Raw genomic sequence first — 22,366 nt, 5'->3', positions numbered from 1 at the left:
AACATTTAAGTTCGTAAGCGCTACCTAGCTTGAAACATGCAATCAAGTAGCAGCTGAAACATGAAGGGATGTAAGTAGTTCATCTCAACACTCTACTCAAAAGATAAAGAGAGCCAGGGTGCATGGAGTACGGACCACCAGAATCTCAACATTTTGCAACATCTCTCTTGAGTCCAGACCACCAGAATCTCTGTTTTAAATCTTGATACATCTTGGTGGAACCAGGGTGCATGGAGTACGGTGTACTATGAGCTTCTTCTAGAATCTTCTTTCTCAGTTCCTCATCATTGGGGACACAAAGGCGGCTCCCCTGATAGAGGATTCCACTGTCTGATACCTGAAACTCTGAAATTTCTTCTTTTTGTATCCCTTGCTTGATCTTCTGGATATCTGGATCTTCACTTTGCTTTCTCTGTATATCCTCAAGCAGGGTTGACTCTAAGGTCAATGCCGAGAGTTGCCCATAAATAATTTCAACTCCAAAATCAGACAATTCCTTCTACAGTGGCAGTGCTAATGATGACAAGGGCATCAGAGTTGCACTAGATTTTCGGCTTAGTGCATCCGCCACTTTGTTAGCTTTACTTGGGTGGTAGAGGATTTCACAGTCATAATCTTTAACCAACTTTAGCCACCTGCACTGTCTCATGTTTAAATCTTTCTGGGTAAAGAAATACTTCAAGCTCTGATGGTCTGTGAAGATTCTGCACTGAACTCCATACAAATAATGTCGCTAGAGCTTTAGTGCAAAGACCACGGCTGCCAGCTCCAGATCATGAGTGGGGTAGTTCTTCTCATAGTTTTTGAGTTGTCTGGAAGCATAAGCTATAACCTTCCACTCTTGCATGAGAACAGCTCCAAGGCCCATCTTGGAAGCATCACTGTATATGTCAAAACTCTTGTCACTCTCTGGAACAGTCAGAATGGGGGCACTGGTCAGTCTTTTCTTCAATGCTTGGAAACTTTACTCACATTTGTCTGACCATTCAAACTTCTTGTTCTTCCTAGTCAGGGTTGTTAGTGGGGAGGCTATCTTGGAAAAGTCCTCCACGAATTTCCTATAATACCCAGCTAAACCAAGGAAGCTTCTGATCTCCCTGGCGTTCTTGGGTCTACACCAGTTGTTGACCGCCTCTATTTTGGCAGGATCCACCTGGATACCTTCTTTAGAAATGATGTGACCTAGAAATGCCACCTACTCTAACCAGAACTCGTACTTTGAGAATTTGGCATAAAGTTGTTTTTGCTGTAGGGTCTGCAGTACGATTCTCAAGTGCGTGTCATGCTCCTCTGGGGTTCTTGAATAGATCAGAATGTCGTCGATGAACACGATGACAAATTTGTCGAGGTATTCTCTGAACACTCTGTTCATTAAGTTCATGAAGATCGCAGGTGCATTAGTCACACCAAAAGGCATGACTACAAACTCGCAGTGTCCATATCTGGTCCTGAAAGCTGTCCTGGGTATATCACTTTCTTTCACTTTCAACTGATGGTACCCAGAGCGCATGTCTATCTTAGAGAACACTGTTGCCCCTTTAGCTGATCAAATAGATCATCTATTCTGGGAAGAGGGTACTTGTTCTTAACTGTTACTTTGTTCAACGCTCTATAATCTATGCACATCTGCATAGATCCATCTTTCTTCTTAACGAACAACACTGGAGCTCCCCATGGTGAATGACTAGGACGGATGAAACCTTTGTCAAGCAGCTCCTGGAGTTGTTCTTGTAGCTCTTTCATCTCTGCTGGAGACATCCGGTACGGAGCTTTTGAAATTGGACCGGTACCAGGAACCAACTCAATTTCGAACTCCACTTCTCTGTTGGGAGGTAGTCCAGGTAGCTCTTCTGGAAATACTCCTGGATACTCACAAACTACCCGAACATCTTCTTGCTCGGGTCCTTTTTGTTCTTCTGTATTCACAATGTATGCAAGAAACCCAGTACACCCTTTAGTTAACATCTGGTGAGCTATTAGGGAAGAGAGGAATTTCTGTTTCTTCCTCTTTGGCACTCTTGTGAACTCAAAGGATAGTTCACCTTCTGGGCTGAAAATCACTTTCCTTCTGCGGTAGTCTACCGAAGCACTGTACTTGCTGAGGAAATCCATGCCCAGAATAATGTCGAAATCCTGCATCGCAAGGACTACTAAATTAACATATAGCTCTTGGTCTAAAATTCTGACTGGTACAGCCCGAAGCCACTGGTTGGACTCCATGACTTACCCAGAAGGTAGGGTTGTCAAGAACTTGGAGTTCATGCTCTCTGTAGGCACCTGAAATTCTTTGGCAAAGGGCACTGATATAAAAGAATGGGTCGCCCCAATATTAAATAGTATAGTAGCTAAATGCTGAAAAATAACTACTTGACCTGTTACAACCGTGGAGGCATTAGCAGCTTCCTCTTTAGTGAGGGAGAATACTCTGGCGCTGGCTGGAACTGGTGGTGCTTCCAACCTCCCTTGACTGAGCTGAGGTCCGTCCAGGGTTGCAGGCATGTAGGGTAACTGAGGCTTGCTCCCGTATGGCTCTGCCTATTGTTGAGGTACCTTAAACTTGTTAGGGCACACTTTAGCCAGATGTCCTTCTTGACCACACGAATAACACCCGGTCTTACCCAAAAGATAGGCTCCTGGATGCAGTCTCCCACATTTGGGACAGGGAGGGAACTTGGCCTGCTTGTTTGTTGGACCTCCCTTTTGGTTACCTCCTGTATTCCATCGTTTCCTTTTGCTATCCTTGCCCTTCCAGTTCTACTTACTCGCCTGGGGCTTCTGACTCCCCACTATCTTGTCCTCTATCTTGACTGGCTTGAGTTGCGTTTGTTGTACCTTGATGCCATTCAGATAGTGCTCAGCGACTAATGCCCTATTGACCAGCTCTTCACCAATCTGTGGCCGGTGAGTTCCAATACTCACATTGAGTGCTATTTCTGGTCTCAGCATTCGGAGCATCAGTCTGACTCGTTCCTTCTCTGTACTCACTAACTCTGGGTAGAGGTGAGCTAGCCTGTTGAATCTTTTGACTGCTTCTTCTACTGGCAGGTCACCTTGTCTGAATCCTATAAACTCCTCATAATGTTTATTAGTGATCCGTTGGCGGAAGAATTCCTCGAAAAACTCTGTCTCGAAGTCAGCCCAGCTCATCTGGTTGGCTGCTCTCTTGCTCTTAACTCTCTCCCACCACATACGAGCATCTCCAAATAGGCAGAAGGAGGCACACTTGACCTTCTCGGCTTCTGGCCAGTCAAGAAGCTCCATTGTTCTCTCCAGTGTCTTGAACCAAGCCTGGACATCCCAGGGTTTAGTCATGCCTGAGAAGCTTCTGGCTTCAACTTCAGCCACTGTATCAGGTATGCTTCTTGTCGTTTAGGTGCTGTGGCGCCTTCCAGGACAGTTGGTGGCACCTCAGCCACCACTGGGGTCTCCACGTTGATAGTTGGGGGAGGGGGAGGAACTGGCTGCTGATTTGCCATCAGATTGACGATGACTTGTTGCTGCTCTGCTACTTGTTTCTGGAGTTGAACCACAACTTCAGAGAGATTAGGCTTAGTTGTCCTGGGCTCTTCATTCTCTTGAGCTCGGTCCTCAGTACGAGCGGTACAGGGATGCCCTCTTCTTGCCATCTAGTCATGCAGAGAGGGAGACAAACGTTGAAATCGTCTCTATACTCTCTAGACATATATATATAAACATAGAAAAACAAAACAAGAACTTTTATCTTAAGCACATATAAGCAAATACTTCTAAGGATTTCTCTATGCTGCAAATAATAAGGAAAGATATAATAAATAAAAAGAATTTAAGTACTTTCTTACTTGAAGACGGCAAGGCTGATGCTGATGTGTGTGTGATGCTGGAGAATGGGGACTGCTCTGATACCAGCTGTAAGGACCACCCTCCTTTTCTCTAGTCTGTAAAGGTGGCCGTTACTTAACTATAAACTTTACTTAACTAGTGTTGCTCACACTATTGATAGTGATACTTAGAACTCTCCATAATTTGCTAAATATTGATTAGGCATGCAGGGAGCATTTCTAATTACTTACAGCATGTGTTTAAGAATACGGCCAAGAAACATTTAAGTTCGTAAGCGCTATCTAGCTTGAAACATGCAATCAAGTAACAGCTGAAACATGAAGGGATGTAAGTAGTTTTCATCTCAACACTCTACTCAAAAGATAAAGAGAGCAACTGAATACCAATCTACACATGCATGCTACGACGATACAACTCAAGGAATGGGACCAATGTGTATAGCAATTGGAACGGAAGAATTCTGTGAACAAAACCATCAATATGGACAGAACCATTTCCAACAATGCAAAAGAAAAAAAATTAAACTATCTGAGTTTCCTATCACTCAAAAAAAAAAAAAATAGAATCTTAATAAACTTTTAGTGAAGTGTCCCAAGGCTTCCATTCATCAGCCACCACACACCCATCGCACGTCCCCTTGTCGCCTTCATTCACTATAGCTTTCCTTTCCCTTTATCTGCAGTAAGAGGAAATGCAACTATAACCGGATGCTTAGTAAGCGCTATCTAACTCACAAAACTCAAGGTATATATATATCAATTTATGACAAAAACTAAAATTGAATGCTTAATGGAAATCTGAAACTGAAATGCTTAAACACATGGCTGTTCGTGACCATAAATTTCCAAGGAAAACGAAATATGCAATGCCAATTATAAAGCCATTCCCCTCAACAAAGCCAACAAAAGGGATAAATCTGTACTGCTACAAAAACTGTCCACGCCTGGTTATAAATCAGCAAAAGATCTACAGTTGATATGAAATTGGTGGACTGTTCTTGCTCAGAATTCACAAGGTAATCTGTAACAGAAATGCTAAACTAGACAAAGAAGAGATCTAAACTGCATGTTAAAGAAATAGTAACAAAAGATCTAACAGCAGGGTTAACATACAAGTTGCTCCTACTAAAGAGTTCCATGGGAAATCAAAGCTGCATGTCTAAATAAGCTATTAAAGATCTAACTGAATACTCCCAAAACTAAGGCTGTTCATGCCCATTGCATAGCATAAACAAAACTAAACAGTAAGCCCCAAGGGTTGTTCGTGCCCCTTTTGTAGCACAAAAATCAAGCTAAAACCTGCTGGAATTTAAAACCTATGTAAAACTTGTTTCATTTGTTCAAGGCTTATACTTTTATACTTCAAAATAATAATAAATTTTCTCTTGGGCCCAGACATAGTACCAAAGCGCGCTCCCTAATAGAGACTGGGGTGGCGATCCACCAGTCTTACGAGGGTGAAGACCTTGGTTTTACCAGGGTCGAGACCTCAGAATCGGTCACCTGGATTTGTTTAACGACAACCTCGGAAGTCGGGTACTAGCCTCTTCAAGTAAAATACTTGTTACTTGTTAATACTTCTAATAAAAAGAATGTCTCGGCATCACTTCAAGCACTTGGAGTGCTGGGGACCCAAAAATCCAAAACTGAGATGCTGCACATCAGTTGTTCCTGTGCATTGAATTAACAAGGGAATCTAAAGCTGAGATGCTACATATATAGGCCATTTCAACTCATCATAGTAACGACGAAAACTAAACTACATGCTCAAAATCTAAACCATTCCATGCTCATTGCCTAGCAACAAAACCTAAAACTGTCAGGCTAAATATAAGCCGATCCAAAAGAAAGTCTAAACCTGAAATGCTAATTATAAGGGATGAAAGATCTAAACTACATGCCTAGTCCATACAATTTATTTTCTTTCTTTGAGATTCACGGCAGCATGCTTCAAAAGCAACCCTCTTTACAGCATGCTTCGAAAATAAAGAAGGAAACAAAGATCCGAAAGCTACTCCTACTGCAAGTGAGAAGCACTTACAGAGTTTCCTTGACTCACAACCGAGATCGGCTTCTAGGGTTTTGGAGAATCTCATAAATTCCGGCGACTCCTCGCGTCTACGCGCTCTCCTCGACGAGGTGATCGTGAAGATGTGAAAAGCCCTCGGATTGGGTTCCTGGCCGGCCGCCGGAGATGAAGCCCTAGCTTCCTCTTTTGTTTTCGCCCAAGCAGGGGACGCCGCGCGCAGTCGGGAGGGGGAGAGGTTTAGGTCACGGGAGAAATAAAACTCCATTCCTCTCTTAACTTATCCCTCTTTATACCTAGGGTATTTCTGTTATCTATTACCACGTAAATTTATTTTCGCCCTCTATTTGATCAGCACGGCCCTGCTGGGTTCTTGGTCATCCGAAACTACTTAGGGCTTTATTTAACTAGGGGTCCCCGGTTCGAACCTCGGCCGACCTCTTTTTGCCTCACTTTGTTTCTTTTGGTAGAATACCAAACGAACTCTGAAAATTGCATAAAAATACTCTAAAAATTTCTAAAAATCTCTAGAATTTTCTAAAGTATTTCTAAATATTTATAAGTATTATTAGGACTCATAATGAGGAAATTTGAGTTGTTACACTGAACCCCTCAACACTAAAGTAGTATAGAGATGACTCGGATCATCTCCCAACGAACGTAACGGTAAATGATAAACTTAGGATCGATTATTGATTTGAATTTTAACGTGAAAATGGAGGGGTTGGGTTTGAGTTCTAAGACTAAGAATTGAAATAGCAAAACAAGTATGAAATTTACCTAATGAACACAAGAGCAATGCAAGTATGAAAATATAGTCTAACTTAAACTATGATTGCAAAGAAATTAAAATAACATAAATAAGCATTGAATGAAATCTAGAGCATTAAAGAAACCTAAGCTAATCTATCCTAATTGCATTCAAATGAAGAACTAGAACTTAAAGAAACATAAATCACTAAACTAACAAGCATTGCATGGAATTACACTAAAGAAATAACATCAATTAGAATAACACAATTGGTTGAGGCATTTTACCGAACATGTTGTGAGCATTCATCAAATTGAAACTAATGCATAAAACCTTAACAAGGGAGTTCAATTCGATACAAGCATTTAACATACTCAACAACCAACAATCATACAACCAAATGATTAACTCAACAAATCAACCAACACATGAAAGCTTTAAAGGAAAGAAACAACCCAACAAATGGAATGAATGGATGAAGAACTATTGTTCGGAATGAAGTGGAATGGGTACAAACTTCTCCTCTTCTAACCCTCCTTACAGTCACACGAAACACCCAGCTCCAGAACCCTCGGAACTGATGAACAACAACTAAGAAACTAGCTGTGAAAAGGCGTTGTGTTGGAATGAACCGCCGCCGCTCCTCTGCCTCTTCCGCTTGAACCCCAGTAGGAAGAAGTGAAAGAAGAACGCCGGAAGGTGAAGAATCTCATCGGAGAACCCCTCCAGTGAGGTGGATGATCGGAGCCGGAGCTTGCCGCCTAGAATTGGTTGCTGTCGCTGTTAGAATCAAGAAGTAGAGGCGACCGATTGGAATCGAGAAGAAAAAGAAGAGTAGATAGGGATGTCCGGCCGACGACAGTGAAGTTAAGGAAAGAGTCGCCGGCCGGTGGTGAGGAAGAAGAAAGGAGGCGAGAAGAAAGGGGCATCGCGTGGTTCTCCCCGCGTCATGGAAGCCCAACGAACGAAGAAGATAAGAACTTATTTCCCCTAAATATGATCCGACGGTCATGATCAATCCAGATCTGATGGAGCGGTTGAGATCCAATCTGAGTAAATAGTCGAGATCAACTGGAATCCATTGAATGGTCAGGATAGCTAGATCAAGATGAGCAGCTTAGATCATGCCAGATCTACACAGATTGGCCAAAATCAACCAGATCTTGATGAACGGCTAGAATTAATCAGATCTGAATCTTTCATTTAATTTGCTTCAGATTTAATCCAATGGCTCAGATTTCTTCAGATTGGACTTCTCATTAACTCAAGCCTTTATGTTCAATTTGGTTCAACCTGAGCTCAATCCCTAAAAAATAAAAGTGCACAATTATAAGTAGAAATCCATTAAAATAGGAAGAATTATAACAAAACCCATAAGATGAATCCAACTCAATAAACATGACAAGAATCAACAATTAATCATATGAAAGGATTAAAACATAAAAATTAAAGGCAGGAATAATGGATCAAAATGCTAATTATCAACTCCTCCACACTTATTCTTGTACTTCTCAAGCAAGTGAAATAAAACTATGAAGCAACTAAAAACTTATCTCCCTATCAATTCCTAGCGATACTCTGAAATTAGTAAAAGAAAGGTATTTAGGATCATCAAATTTTAAGAATCAAGGTATTCATGGTTCCAATTCTCACATAAGTCAACAAGCATGGTAATTTCAATCAACTTGAATAGATTAAGCATGATAGAACCTCACAAGGTGGATATATGCTCTAATGCTCACATAAATAATAAATATGAAAGTGGAGCTCTCTCTAAAGCAACTCATGATATTGCACTACCACATGCTTGCTTATTTTCTACTTCTCCACTACTGTAAACATAAGTACACATAAATCAAGAGGACTTATCATGAATAATAATGAAACCACACATGTAAACAATAGAACAAGAAGGATAGACAACAAAGGAATTCATAGAGAATATGAGAGCATTGGGGTAATCAACATGAAGAATACAATCAAATAATATACTCAAAAACTCATTCAAACATCAAACACTCAAATCTCTTTACACATTCTCAATATGATATACATCAACCACTATAACATCTCCAAAATTCATGTATGTATTAACAACTTAACTCATGAGAATCTCTCAATAACAATGTAAAATGAGTATACATCAATCTTTCCAAGGAGACGTTCCTTCTTGTTCAACACTAACAAAACAACAAATGCTTGAGAGTTTTTTTCTCTCTCTCTTTTTATTTTTTTGTTCAACTTTTTTTTTTTTGATGTTTTTTTCTTTTTTTTTTATTTTTAGTACATAGAGAGATTTTTTTTCTCGACAAGCATTCGTCCATACATTGCCTCCCCCCACACTTAAACTTGTCCGTCTCGGACAATATAACAAATCATGATATCATCTAAAACTCAACAATAGGGAGCTTAAAAAAAACAATAAAGATATGCCAAAGAAAATATGCCAAAGAAAATGTAACTCTTCATGCAATCACCCAATGCTCTCATCACATACTAAGGAATGAATGAATCGATAAAGATATTCTAGTGAAAATATAATGACAATGAGAAGATATGACAAGGGAAGTACAATGATAATGAAAATATAATGGCAATGAGAAGATATAACAAGGGAAGTACAATGAAACATGAAAGTATAGGAACAACAAAGTATAGGAACAACTAAGAGATCAATAAGAAAATTTGTCTCTATCATATTCATGCAAGCTTATGTTATCATAATTTCAAAAAGAATCAAAGCAAGTTCTAGAGTGTCAAGTATTACAAGTGCTATCACACACAAGAGGATTAAGGATAAGCATGGAAACAACCTCACTAGGTGAATAACAAAATATCATGCATAATCTAACAGGATAGAGTCCATCACCACAACAAATGACTAATGCAATTAATGTACCCAACCATACCAAGGAAATCAAAACTTGATAGTCAAACTTAGTTGTCTTTTATGATTCTCAAAGCATTATAAAGGGATATATAGGGAGATATGACTCAAAATCAAGCAAGGTATAAACAAGACCAAACAAAATGCAAAACAAGAAAACAAAGTATAAAAGTAAAGTATGGAAGCAAACAAACATGCAAGTATAAAGATAAAGGAAAGCAAGAAAAAGAAAGGAAAGGAATGAACTCCCCTTTATTCCTGGCGGCTGAAGACAGTTCAGAAGTAGAAGCCACCTCGGCAATAGGGTAACAACTCGAGGAAAAATCCATCTTGGCAGTTGGAGAAGATTCAATTTGAGCATCCAACCCGGAAATGGAGTGATCCGAACTAACGAGAGAATTGCTTTTTCCACCATTTTCTCTTTAGTTCCTGGCGACTGTAGGCGATTTAGTAAAACTATCCAATCCAGGGGCCTGTAAAAACCTACAAGGCCAAGGACAGAATGCACCTTCCATACGCATGTGGGGTAAGGAAGAGATGTAACAATATCAAACTTAAACAAGCATGAATCCAAATATAAGTCATATATAATAAAATCAATATTCGGAACCTCTATGGAATTCTCTAAAAGATCACAAGAAATATTAACCTTGCTGTACTGAAATGTACCTGGAGGTTCTAGAATAATGGATGTGACTTCCTCTTCATTAAGTAATAGCTCAGACTCTGGTTCTGGCTCAGATTCTGGTGGTGCATCAAAAAGAAGTGATTCTTGGGGCTTTACCTCCACAGCACAAGTCCCTACACTTTCATCATCAGGTGCTCGTGCATCAAAAATAGTTGATTCTTGGGACATTGCTTCCACCATGCAAGTCCCTACACTTTCCTTATCAATAAATGTATAATCAGGCTCAGCTAGCTCCTCAACATCACCAACAACACCTGCATCTACAATATCTACAGCAACAATATCATCAGAATTAAAATAATCTACAATTACAACATTATCACACAAAAGGCTAGAGGAGCCCTGTATAGTAGTAGAATCAGGGTCAGGGCTATGACAATCTCTAGAATCCATCTTCTCACTAGATAATTGGGCTTGTCGCTGACTGATGAATGTTGTAATTTGATCCAGATATGTCTGGCAATTATGTAGTGATGCTTCATTTCTTTGTTGAGACTGGATATATGCCTCTTGTTGTTACTGCATTTACTGTATAACCTCCATTAGATCTTGAAATTCTGATTGATTGGGGCATGAACTTCTTCAGTGCTCTCTTGAAATGTTCCCCAAGGTACTGGATCGATCTGCTGGACCGAATGTGACCATGTGGGCATAGGATCATCCTGAAATCCTTGTAGCCTTTGATATGATAGAAAAGATTGATCCAATTATTGTTGGTCATTCCCATACATGAAATTTTTATGGTCCATCCAGTCTGAATTGTAACACTGAGAATGCTCAATAGCCTGTTGTTGTGTATTCTCTTACTGCTCAGGAATTTGTTGGGGTTGATAGCATTGGGATTGGAAGTATCCATACTGTTCTAGAATCTGGGGTTGAAAGTGCTGAGTCGAATAATTGCCCCAACTATATGTACTAGGAGCTAGATCATATGCCTCTTGATATTGATGTTGGAAATACTAGGAGTTCTATAGAAAATCTAGCAGTTTTTTGAATGAGATGACATATAGCAACTGGATGTGATGGACTACCACAATTAGTACATATGTGCCTCACTTGCCCAGTATCCAAATTGTGATATTCATTGAAACCTCCAGATTGCTGAAAATAAAGATCCATGTTGAACTAAAAGAATTATCCTGGTCTTACACTGAAACACTAACAGACAAGATTAGAAGACACAGGAGTATATGATATTAAACACATGAATCTATGAACATTAAAGCATTTGACAATTATTTTTTTTAAAAAGAGCAATCCTAAAATTATCAAACACCACTACACTTCCCTGGCAACGGCGCCAAAATTTGATATAGAGCTCGAGTGTCGTGGTATGGGAGCTTATCAAATTATAATTAAAGTTACCGAACCCCTCTACACTAAAGTAGTATAGAGATGACTCGGGTCATCTCTCAACGAACGTAACGGTAAATGATAAACTTAGGATCGATTATTGCATTGAATTTTAACGTGAAAATGGAGGGGTTGGGTTTGAGTTCTAAGACTAAGAATTGAAATAGCAAAACAAGTATGAAATTTACCTAATGAACACAAGAGCAATGCAAGTATGAAAATATAGTCTAACTTAAACTATGATTGCAAAGAAATTAAAATAACATAAAGTAAGCATTGAATGAAATCTAGAGCATTAAAGAAACCTAAGCTAATCTATCCTAATTGCATTCAAATGAAGAACTAGAACTTAAAGAAACATAAATCACTAAACTAACAAGCATTGCATGGAATTACACTAAAGAAATAACATCAATTAGAATAACACAATTGGTTGAGGCATTTTACCGAACATGTTGTGAGCATTCATCAAATTGAAACTAATGCATAAAACCTTAACAAGGGAGTTCAATTCGATACAAGCATTTAACATACTCAACAACCAACAATCATACAACCAAATGATTAACTCAACAAATCAACCAACACATGAAAGCTTTAAAGGAAAGAAACAACCCAACAAATGGAATGAATGGATGAAGAACTATTGTTCGGAATGAAGTGGAATGGGTACAAACTTCTCCTCTTCTACACGAAACGCCCAGCTCCAGAACCCTCGGAACTGATGAACAACAACTAAGAAATCGGCTGTGAAAAGGCACTGTGTTGGAATGAACCGCCGCCACTCCTCTGCCTCTTCCGCTTGAACCCTAGTAGGAAGAAGTGAAAGAAGAACACCGAAAGGTGAAGAATCTCACCGGAGAACCCCTCCAGTGAGGTGGATGATCGGAGCCGGAGCTTGCCACATGGAATTGGTTGTTGTCGCTGCTGGAATCAAGAAGCAGAGGCGACCGATTGGAATCGAGAAGAAGAAGAAGAGTAGATAGGGATGGTCGGTCGACGACAGTGAAGTTAAGGAAAGAGTCACCGGCCGATGGTGAGGAAGAAGAAAGGAGGCGAGAAGAAAGGGGCGTCGCGTGGTTCTCCCCGCGTCATGGCAGCCCAACGAACGAAGAAGAAGATAATAACTTATTTCCCCTAAATCTGATCCAACGACCATGATCAATCTAGATCTGATGGAGCGGTTGAGATCCAATCTGAGTAAATGGTCGAGATCAACTGGAATCCATTGAATGGTCAGGATGGCTAGATTAAGATGAGCGGCTCAGATCATGACAGATCTACATATATTGGCCAAAATCAACCAGATCTTGATGAACGACTAGAATTAATCATATCTGAATCTTTCATTTAATTTACTTCAGATTTGATCCAATGGCTCAGATTTCTTTAGATTGGACTTCTCATTAACTCAAGCCTTTATGTTCAATTTGGTTCAACTTGAGCTCAATCCCTAAAAAATAAAAGTGCACAATTATAAGTAGAAACCCATTAAAATAGGAAGAATTATAACAAAACCCATAATATGAATATAACTCAATAAACATGATAAGAATCAACAATTAATCATATGAAAGGATTAAAACATAAAAATTAAGGGCAGGAATAATGGATCAAAATGCTAATTATCAACCTCCTTTTATAGCCAATCTAGACCTAATCCAGATCCACTGATCTTGGGCTCAGGTTTGACTTGAGGTTTATTAGTCGATCGATCCAGCTGTTTGGTCGACCAATCCTACTAAATCCGCTTGACTTTTCGTCCAGATGCTAACGCTTTGGATGAGTCTTCGTTCGATCGACCGATCTAGCCATTGGGTCGACCGATCCTACTTTCCTCACTGGTTTATCTGGTTCGATTAACCTGGTCTGATTGAGTCAGTGCCTATCCACCGTTCAGTCGATTGAACCAAAGGTTAGCTTGACTGATCCCTTGGTCGAACCTTAACCGCAAGTTGATATGATCTCTGGAGTTCGATCGACCGATTCGGAGGTTCGGTCGATTGATCAAGGCCGCAAACTTCAACCTACAAAATGTTAACTTCCTGCAAAATAAAGTTAGAGAAATAGACAAATAGAATAAAATATAACTTTGACAGTCTCTAGACTGTCCAATTCTGTCTTTCAAATTTTACGAAAATCCTAGGTCAAACCGACACTTACTATTCTCTCTTTTGGAAACATGCCCTCACCTACTTCTCTCAGGAGAAATTACCTTTTGCCAGACCAGTCCTCGAGACAGTCTGGACTTTTGCTTAGCATCTGAGACTTCATGACTCCATGCTGAATGTCCGCTCCACGACTCATCCAGACTTTCACCTGGTCCGCGACCCCCAGGATTTTGACCTAGAGTCCTCAACTCTAAGATTTTACCCAATGTCCTCAACCTGCCAAGACTTTGCCGAGCCCCCTGAACCAGGACTTCATTGCCTAACCGTAGCTTGGACTTTCCAATGCCTAGAATTACCTCCCCTTAGGATTTTTCACCTACCTAGAATCCACTAGGACTTTCCTAAAAGCTCATTCATGTTGGTGCAATATCCCTAGGTCAAGGTTGACCTGGTTGACTAAGCTTGAGTTAGCTCAAGTTTGAGTCTTGATGTTTGAGTTTTGATGTTTGACAATACAAATAATACGTGGAGATTGCAGGCGCAATCATCTGATTGGGGAGATTGCTAGTGCAATTCCCCTCTGGTTAGGGTTTAACCAGATTGAGTGTGAAGAAAAGTCAAGTAGGTCAAGATTGACCAGATACTTGACTAGGAAGTCTTAGTGAGTGAAGTTAGGCAGAAAGGGAAATCCTGGTGAGTGAAGCCAGGTGAAAGACCTAGTAAGTGAAGCTAGGCAAAAGCGAAATCCTGGTGAGTGAAGCTAGGTGAAAGACCTAGTTAGTGAAGCTAGGTGAAAGTCCTGGTGAGTGAAGCCAAGCAGGTGAAAGCCCCGGTGAGTGAAGCCGGGCAGTGGGAAAATCCTGGTGAGTAAAGCTAGGTGAAAGTCCTGGTGAGTGAAGCCAGGCAGATGGGAAGTCCTAGTGAGTGAAACTAGGCATAAGAAAAGTCCTGGTGAGTGAAGTCAGGCATGTGGAAATCCAAGTGGGTAAAGGTTGACTGGACACCTGGTGTTTGGAAGTCCAAGTAGGTCAAAGGATTTACCGGATACTTGGCAAGAGAAAATCCAAATAGGTCAAGGGTGACCAGACATCTGGTGGAAGGAAGTCCAAGTGGGTCATGGAGGACCGACCACTTGGCATGAGATGGTAAGTCCAAGTGGGTCAAGGTTGACCAAACACTTGGCATGAGGAGAAAAAGTCCAAGTGGGTCAAAGGGATTGACTGGACACTTGGTGAGGAAGTCCTAATAGGTTGAGGGTAACCGGATGCTAGTCATGATGTCCCAACAGGTCATGGTTGACCGGATGTTGGGTTTTAGGGGCTTGTGACTTGATTAGGGCAAATCAAGTCAAGTTCAATCGATCAACCGATCGATTGAATCATGTCCAATCGATTGATTGATCGATTGGATGAGTCCTGTGACATATCCTCCTCCCAATCGATCAGTGGATCGATTGGGAGAGAATCGCCGTCACACAGAAGCCCTCCCAATCGATCAGCCAATCGATTGGGAGCCTCCAATCGATCTGGTGATCGATTGGGAGGCTGGAAATCGCATGATAAACCTTGAATCAATCGGGCAATCAATTCAGTGGTGTCCAGAGAGCACAGAGGCACTCTGGATCGATCGACCGATCGATCCAAAGCCTCCCCAATCGATTGAGAGCAATTCAATCGATTGAGATCCGACCATTGGTGCAGGTTATAACCGTTTGGCGAGTGATTTCCTGAAGGGTTCTTCGATTTTTCTTCTCCACGACTTCAGCGATCTTCACAGCACCTTCTTCACTTTCACAGCCAGATCTTGAAGGCTCTTGGAGTCAAGTGTAGGTACATTTCTAAGGTTCAAGAGGCAACAACAAGCAACAAGTAAGCAAGAAGAAGGAGTTTTCATTTGAATATTTTGTATTTTCTTCTTGCGTGAGTTGTATTTGTTGTGTGAGTTTGTACAAGGCTTCTCCGCCTTCGGTAGTTACCATAAATGAGTGTTTTCATAGTGGAGAGTGTCTGTCGTGTGTGGATCCTTGGATTAGTCACCTCTTCTTGAGGTGGATACCAAGTAAATCCTTGTGTTAGTGTTGTATTTTTGTTTCTTGTATTTTTTGCTGCCTATCATCACCAAGAAGCAAGATGACGAGCACACGACGAGCTATTCACCCCCCTCTAGCACATTTCTGTTGGTGCAAGTTGCACCAGAATCAAACCTAAGTTTTGATGTTGTCAAAGGTTCAAGTTAATTCTTGTTATGATCTAACAAGTTGACTGAGTGTGCAGGATGTTTACTCAATCGGGAAAGACCTAGCTGGAGGCTAGGCTGGAGAAATCTTAGCAGATCGTGGAACCCAGGTGCAAGTCCAAGTAGGTCGAGGAGACCCGAAGCTTGGCAGTGTGATCGAGAGGTCTGGAGGACTGAACATCAAGAGAAAAGTCTTGGGGAGCCGATCAAGGCTGAGTGAAAAGTCCAAACTAGATCTGGAGGATCAAAGTTTGGCAGGTAGGTTGAGGTAAACAAACTGGAGGAGTGACAGTGAGGTCGGGTTCCCGAAGGGAATAACCTTAGGTCGCTGATCCAACTGAAGAAATCGAGAAGGTTTCCAAGTTGAGATCAAGACAGTTCTACTATCTTTCATATTACTCTTGCTTTATAATATTATTATTCTAACATCTGTTTTGCAGGAGATTTTTTGTCTTAATACTGTTTTACAGGTCTGGCTGGATTGGTCGACCGAACAGTAGTATCGGTCGACCGAACCAGGAAAAATCAGAACAACATTCAGATTAGACCAGAACAAATCAAAGTCCGATCAAAGTTTGATCGGTCGACCGAACAGTAAGATCGGTCGACCGATCCATAGTGACTCAGCACTAGCCAGCTCATTAGCACCAATCAGCAGGAAAAGGAAAGAGGCTGATCGGTCGACCGAATAGGAAGACCAGTCGACCGATCAAATCATCATTAATACTGCATTTAATGAAGATCTCAGCAGATTTCGACGAATAGGGAAGGAACCAATTCGGTCGACCAAAAAATGGGTTCAGTCGACCAAACCCTTAAAGAGCATTGATTGCCAGAGATCGAGCCAGCGTCAGACTCAAGCCCGGAAAGAAGGGAGCGGGTTCGATCGACCGAATAGAGGGATCGGTCGATCGAACGGCCAAGGCACCTATAAAATGAGGCTCGAAGTCTGAGGCCATAATAACTCTTCTGATCATCTAAAAAGCTCTTCTTCGTGTACGGATTGTGCTACACATCTTCAACAGCTCAGTAAGTCACTCCGTCCGGAAGTACCGACCAAGCTATATCCTACGCATACGTTTGTCGGTATATTTATTTTCATATTGCACTTAAATTAAAATAAGATAGTAGGAGTGCTACTATCTTATTTCATTGTACTTGTACAATCTGCTTCTTTCCGAAGATTTCGGAAAGAAGGGTATTAGTGTTTTGCCCATCGGTGCGGTCGAGGACCGCGGGCCTTCAAGTAGGAGTCGAGCTAGGTTCCGAACGAAGTAAATGACTTTGTCTCTTTTCTTATTTTCGCTGCACGATTTTAATTTAAAAGTAAAAGAAAAGTTTTAAAAGACGTGATATTCACCCCCCTTCTATCACTCATACATGATCTATCAATTGGTATCAGAGTCAAGTTAGCTCTGAAATAACTTAACCGTTTTTCAAAGCATTTTTTTAAAACTTTTTATTTTCTTTAATTTAGAATATTCTTTTTGTTTTTCTTATCCTTTCAAGCACTGCTAATCCCAAGACAAAAGTCTTGGAAATATTTTTCTTTTAATTTTTGTCTTGCAAGGATGTCGAACTCGTATCAAGAAAGATATAGTACTGTCCGACCTCCACTATTCAAAGGAGAAAATTTCAGTTATTGGAAGAATAGAATGGAGTGCTATTTGAAGTCTGACATCGAGCTCTGGTTCACAATCTTGAAAGGCTACACTCCCCCGATGAAAGATGGAACGCCTCTTGAACCTGAAGATTGGACTCCCCCAATGATCAAGAAGGCGCAACTGAACTACAAGGCAATCAACACCATTCAGTGCGGGCTTACAATGGAAGAATTGAATCGAGTCACCCCTACGACAATGCTAAAGGTAAATAAACGGGACTTACTTTTAAATAATTTATTTAATATAAAAATGTTTCCCGGAGAGATGGCCTCGCAACTACATGCTCGACTGAAGGACATACTTAATGGCCTCCACCTGATCGGACACAACCTGGAAAATCGAGACACGATAAGGTACGCCTTAAATGCCTTTCTGAGGAATGCTTTGTGGGCATCAATTGTAGATGCGTACAAAGTCTCCAAGGATCTTTCAATTCTTAAGTTAGACGAGTTATTTTGTGAATTGGAATTACACGAACAGTCTAATATAATCCATGTCGAGAAAGGTGTAGCTTTGTATGTAGGTCCAAGCAAGGAGACAAAATCAAAAACTAAGATTGAGTCTGAAGGCGAGTCATACTCTGACTCAACGAATGAAGAAGAGTTGGTCAACATGGTACGGAGACTTCTAACGAAGAAGAAGTTCAGAAGAAATGTCAAGAAGACTCCGCTCAACTAGACCCGAAACAAATCAGAAGTGATTTGTTACAGGTGCAACAAAAAGGGACATTTCAAAATCGATTGCCCGAACCGGAAGGAAGAAAAGCCCAAATCGACAAGACGAAAGAAGGCTCTTCAAGCAACTTGGGACGAGACTTCTTCCGACAAATCCGACGCGGAGCAAACGAAGCACTTGAGCTATCTTTCATTTATGGCAAGAAACTAAGATTCTGACTCTGAGTCTGATGAAGAGTATGAGTCCAAGATCGACCTCGATTCCAAGAGAAGCCCCAGATCGGAAGATCCAAATATGGTAACGTTTTATTCTAAATCTAATTTGCTTAAAGTAGTTAAATGTTTGTTTAAAAAATTATCAAAATCAGAAAAACAAAATAACTTGTTACTTAAGGAAATAGAACACTTTAAGCAACAAGTTAACTTGAGTGACTCGACTAACCAAGTTCAAGTCAGAACTTCAACTCAAGTTGAAAACTTGAGGATGAAAATTCTGATTTGAAAGTTCAAGTCGAACGACTCAAGAAAACTTTGGAAAGGTTCGAATTGGGATCCAAGTGTCTAAATATGGTACTTGGGTCGCAACAAGCCGTGTACAATAAATCAGGTCTTGGTTACAACCCTAAACAAACAAATAAATCATACATTTCATTAATTAGTCAAAATATTAGAAGTCAAGTCCAAGCATGGGTCTAAACAAAACATTTAATCAAATCAATCAAACCAAACCTTTACTTGGTTCCTAAGAGTCAAATCCATTACTTAGATAGACCTTATCTAAGCTATGACTCAGGGGGAGCAAGTAGAAAAACAATACAACCAACTTGATTAACCAAACTAACACTTAAGATTAGGTTTATTTTCTGCTTAGAATGGTTAGATGAAAAATGTTTACCAAACCCTACAACATAGCATCGGAATGGATTGGGATGATAGTACGTCAAGGAAACTTTGTCGAAGGCATGTCTAGGCTGAATATAGAATTCTACCTGGTGCACTAGACTTAGTGGATCTGACCGAAGCTACCCCAGTCAAACATGGGCTAGTTAGACCAAAATTTAGTATTAAGTTCTTTGAGCAGAAACAGTTTAGAAAGTCTTCAGCAAGTGGTCCGCCGCTGATACACAAGAAGGCCATATGCCTCGTCAGTGAACTGAAAGCTTATCCTTAGGACGCCTGCTTGATTAACCCAAAGCTAAGTTTGAATCTAACATGAGTTCAATAATCATTTTCAAAAATTTCAAACTTAAATAATCAGTTAATTAAAAACTTTTTAAAACTTAATTAAAAACTTTTTAAAACTTAATTAAAAATTATTTTAAAATTTAATAATTTTAAAACTTAATTAAAAATTATTTTAAAACTTAATTATTTTAAAACTTAATTAAAAATTATTTTAAAACTTATTTTAAAACTTATTTTAAAACTTATTTAAATAATTATTTTAAAACTTAATTAAAAATTATTTTAAAACTTAATTATTTTAAAACTTATTTAAAACTTAATTAAAAATTATTTTAAAACTTAATTATTTTAAAACTTATTTAAAACTTAATTAAAAATTATTTTAAAACTTAATTAAAAATGATTTTAAAACTTAATTATTTTAAAACTTAATTATTTTAAAACTTATTTAAAAATTATTTTAAAACTTATTTAAAAATTATTTTAAAACTTATTTAAAAATTATTTTAACTTAATTAAAATTATTTTAAAACTTATTTAAAAAATTATTATAAAACTTATTTAAAAATTATTTTAAAACTTAATTATTTTAAATCTTATTTAAAAAATTATTTTAAAACTTATTTTAAAACTTAATTAAAAATTATCTTAAAACTTAATTAAAAATTATTTTAAAACTTATTTTTTAATTATTTTAAAACTTATTTAAAAATTATTTTAAAAATTAATTAAAAATTATTTTAAAACTTATTTAAAAATTATTTTAAAATTTAATTATTTTTAAAACTTTTTTAAAAATTATTTAAAAATTTATTAAAAAAAATTATTTGAAAACTTATTTAAAAATTATTTTAAAACATAATTAAAAATTATTTTAAAACTTTATTATTTTAAAACTTATTTTAAAAATTAATTATTTTAAAACTCATTTCCTATAGAATAATTTTAACTTAAAAATAACAAAAAAAGGGGGGGGGGGGTTCCGTCGACCGAAAAAAACTATCGATCGACCGAACCTTTCTTGAACCGGTCAATACTAATCAATTATTCAATCGATCGAACAAGTTAATCGGTCGACCAGACCAATAAATTCTCATCCGTTCATCTACTCTGCACCTACCCTGTATGTAACACCCGAAAATTCTCAAAACTATTTTATAAATATTTTATGATTTTTCTGGAATTTTAGGATATTTTTACAGAATTTTTAGAGTAACGAAAGTAGCAAAAACAAATAAAAAACGAAAACGGCCTAAGCGGGAATTGAACCCGAGACCTATGGTTTATGGATAATGTTAGTAACCAGTTGAACCCAGCAGGGCCGTGCTGAAAGGAAAGGGAAACATTTATATTTAAGTTTAAGTTGGGCCGAAATACCTACTTGATATAAATAGGAATTAATAAGTGGGGAGATAGAATTTTAATCGGCAACTTCTCCTCCTCACCCTAACCTCACGCCGCACCTCTCCCTTTTCTTCCTCTCTCGGCGCCAACCACAAGGGAGACCTAGGGTTCTATCCCTAGGGCCATAGGAGTAGTTCCCGGCAACATCAAGGGCACGAGGATGCTCCCCTCCGCGAGAGGAACGCATAGACGCGAGAAGATCGTCGAAGGGATCTCTCCTCGGGAAAACCTAGCGATTAGAATCGTAAGAAATTACGAACAGGAGGTAAGAAACCCCTCACCTGCAGTATAAGTAGCTTTCGTTTGATTGCATGCCTTTAGTTTAGCTATATGTAGATTTTTCGGCACTTAGGGTGTGTTTAAACCCTCCTCGCAGATTAGGGATCTAGTTGAGCACCTCTAGATGGGCCAGACACGTTGTTCTCCTTCAGTTGGAGGCTCTAGACGTTGTCGGGTGCCTAGAGGTGGTCTCCCTATTAGAGGGGAGAGTTGGAGCACACCAAGTGTTCGACAAAATGATTAGTGTAGCTAAATACTACCTCAGATATTTTTAACAGCTCAGTTAAATGCATTAGTAGCATTTAAATCAGTATATTAGTCTAGTTTCAGCTTACATGGGACTATGGTCCAATGGGTGGGCTCCCACAATCGCCTCTAGGTTTAGATAACCTAGCTCTAGGTTCAGATAACGTAGAAACATCAAAATAAGAAATTAGTAGCTATATTCAGTATTTTATTTTCAGTGGCACTGTACTGGATTAGATATCCATTGGGCTGGGCTCCCATAGTCGGTCCCTAGGTTTAGATAACCTAGTAAACCCTACTAAATGCAGGACTTGCAAACCCGGGTCTAGTTAGGGATGCGCGCACAGCAAGTACAGTTGCCGGGCCCACTAGAAACATGATTATGTATTTTCACTTATTATGATAATAGCTTTCAAATTCATAACCTAGTTATGTGATTATAGTTTAAGGTCAGCACTAGCTCAGTTTTAGCTCAGTTTCAGTTACAGTTTCAGCTTATTTTCTCCTAGTTGATATCATGAGATAGCTCCATGCTTAGATTTTATTATGCATGCCATGTTTCAGTGTTTATGCCATGTAACTCCAGTATGCCATGCTTTAACAAATTCAGTGCATGTTTTCAAATAGCATTCTTTAAAAACATGTTTGCATCGTTGCATGTTTTAGTGAGGTAGATGGTTTCTTACTAAGCTTAAAGCTTACAGATACTATTTTTCCTTATACTGCAGATAAGGGTAAAGGAAAGATGGACTAGCAGAGGAAGTTGGAGGTCAATGCAGTGATGGTGTGTGTGGCAGGAACCTGGAATGAAGATCCTTAGGGAGTTTAGCAAATTAAGAATTTAGTTCCTTGTCTTAAGATACTTTTATGCATTTCTAGTGGTTTAAATGCTATGAATTAATAAGCTTTGCACTATATCATGTTAGAATGCTAGTTAATAGATATTAGAATGTTTTCCATGCATTCTATAACTGTTGTGTGAGATTTTGGCACGAACAAGTGCTGAAATCAGGGGTTCTGATTCGAATCGAACCGACCGATCTAC

The sequence above is a fragment of the Zingiber officinale genome, chromosome 4B, assembly GCF_018446385.1.
Source record: "Zingiber officinale cultivar Zhangliang chromosome 4B, Zo_v1.1, whole genome shotgun sequence".
Classification (NCBI taxonomy): domain Eukaryota; kingdom Viridiplantae; phylum Streptophyta; class Magnoliopsida; order Zingiberales; family Zingiberaceae; genus Zingiber; species Zingiber officinale.
This window is presented reverse-complemented; position numbering follows the sequence as displayed.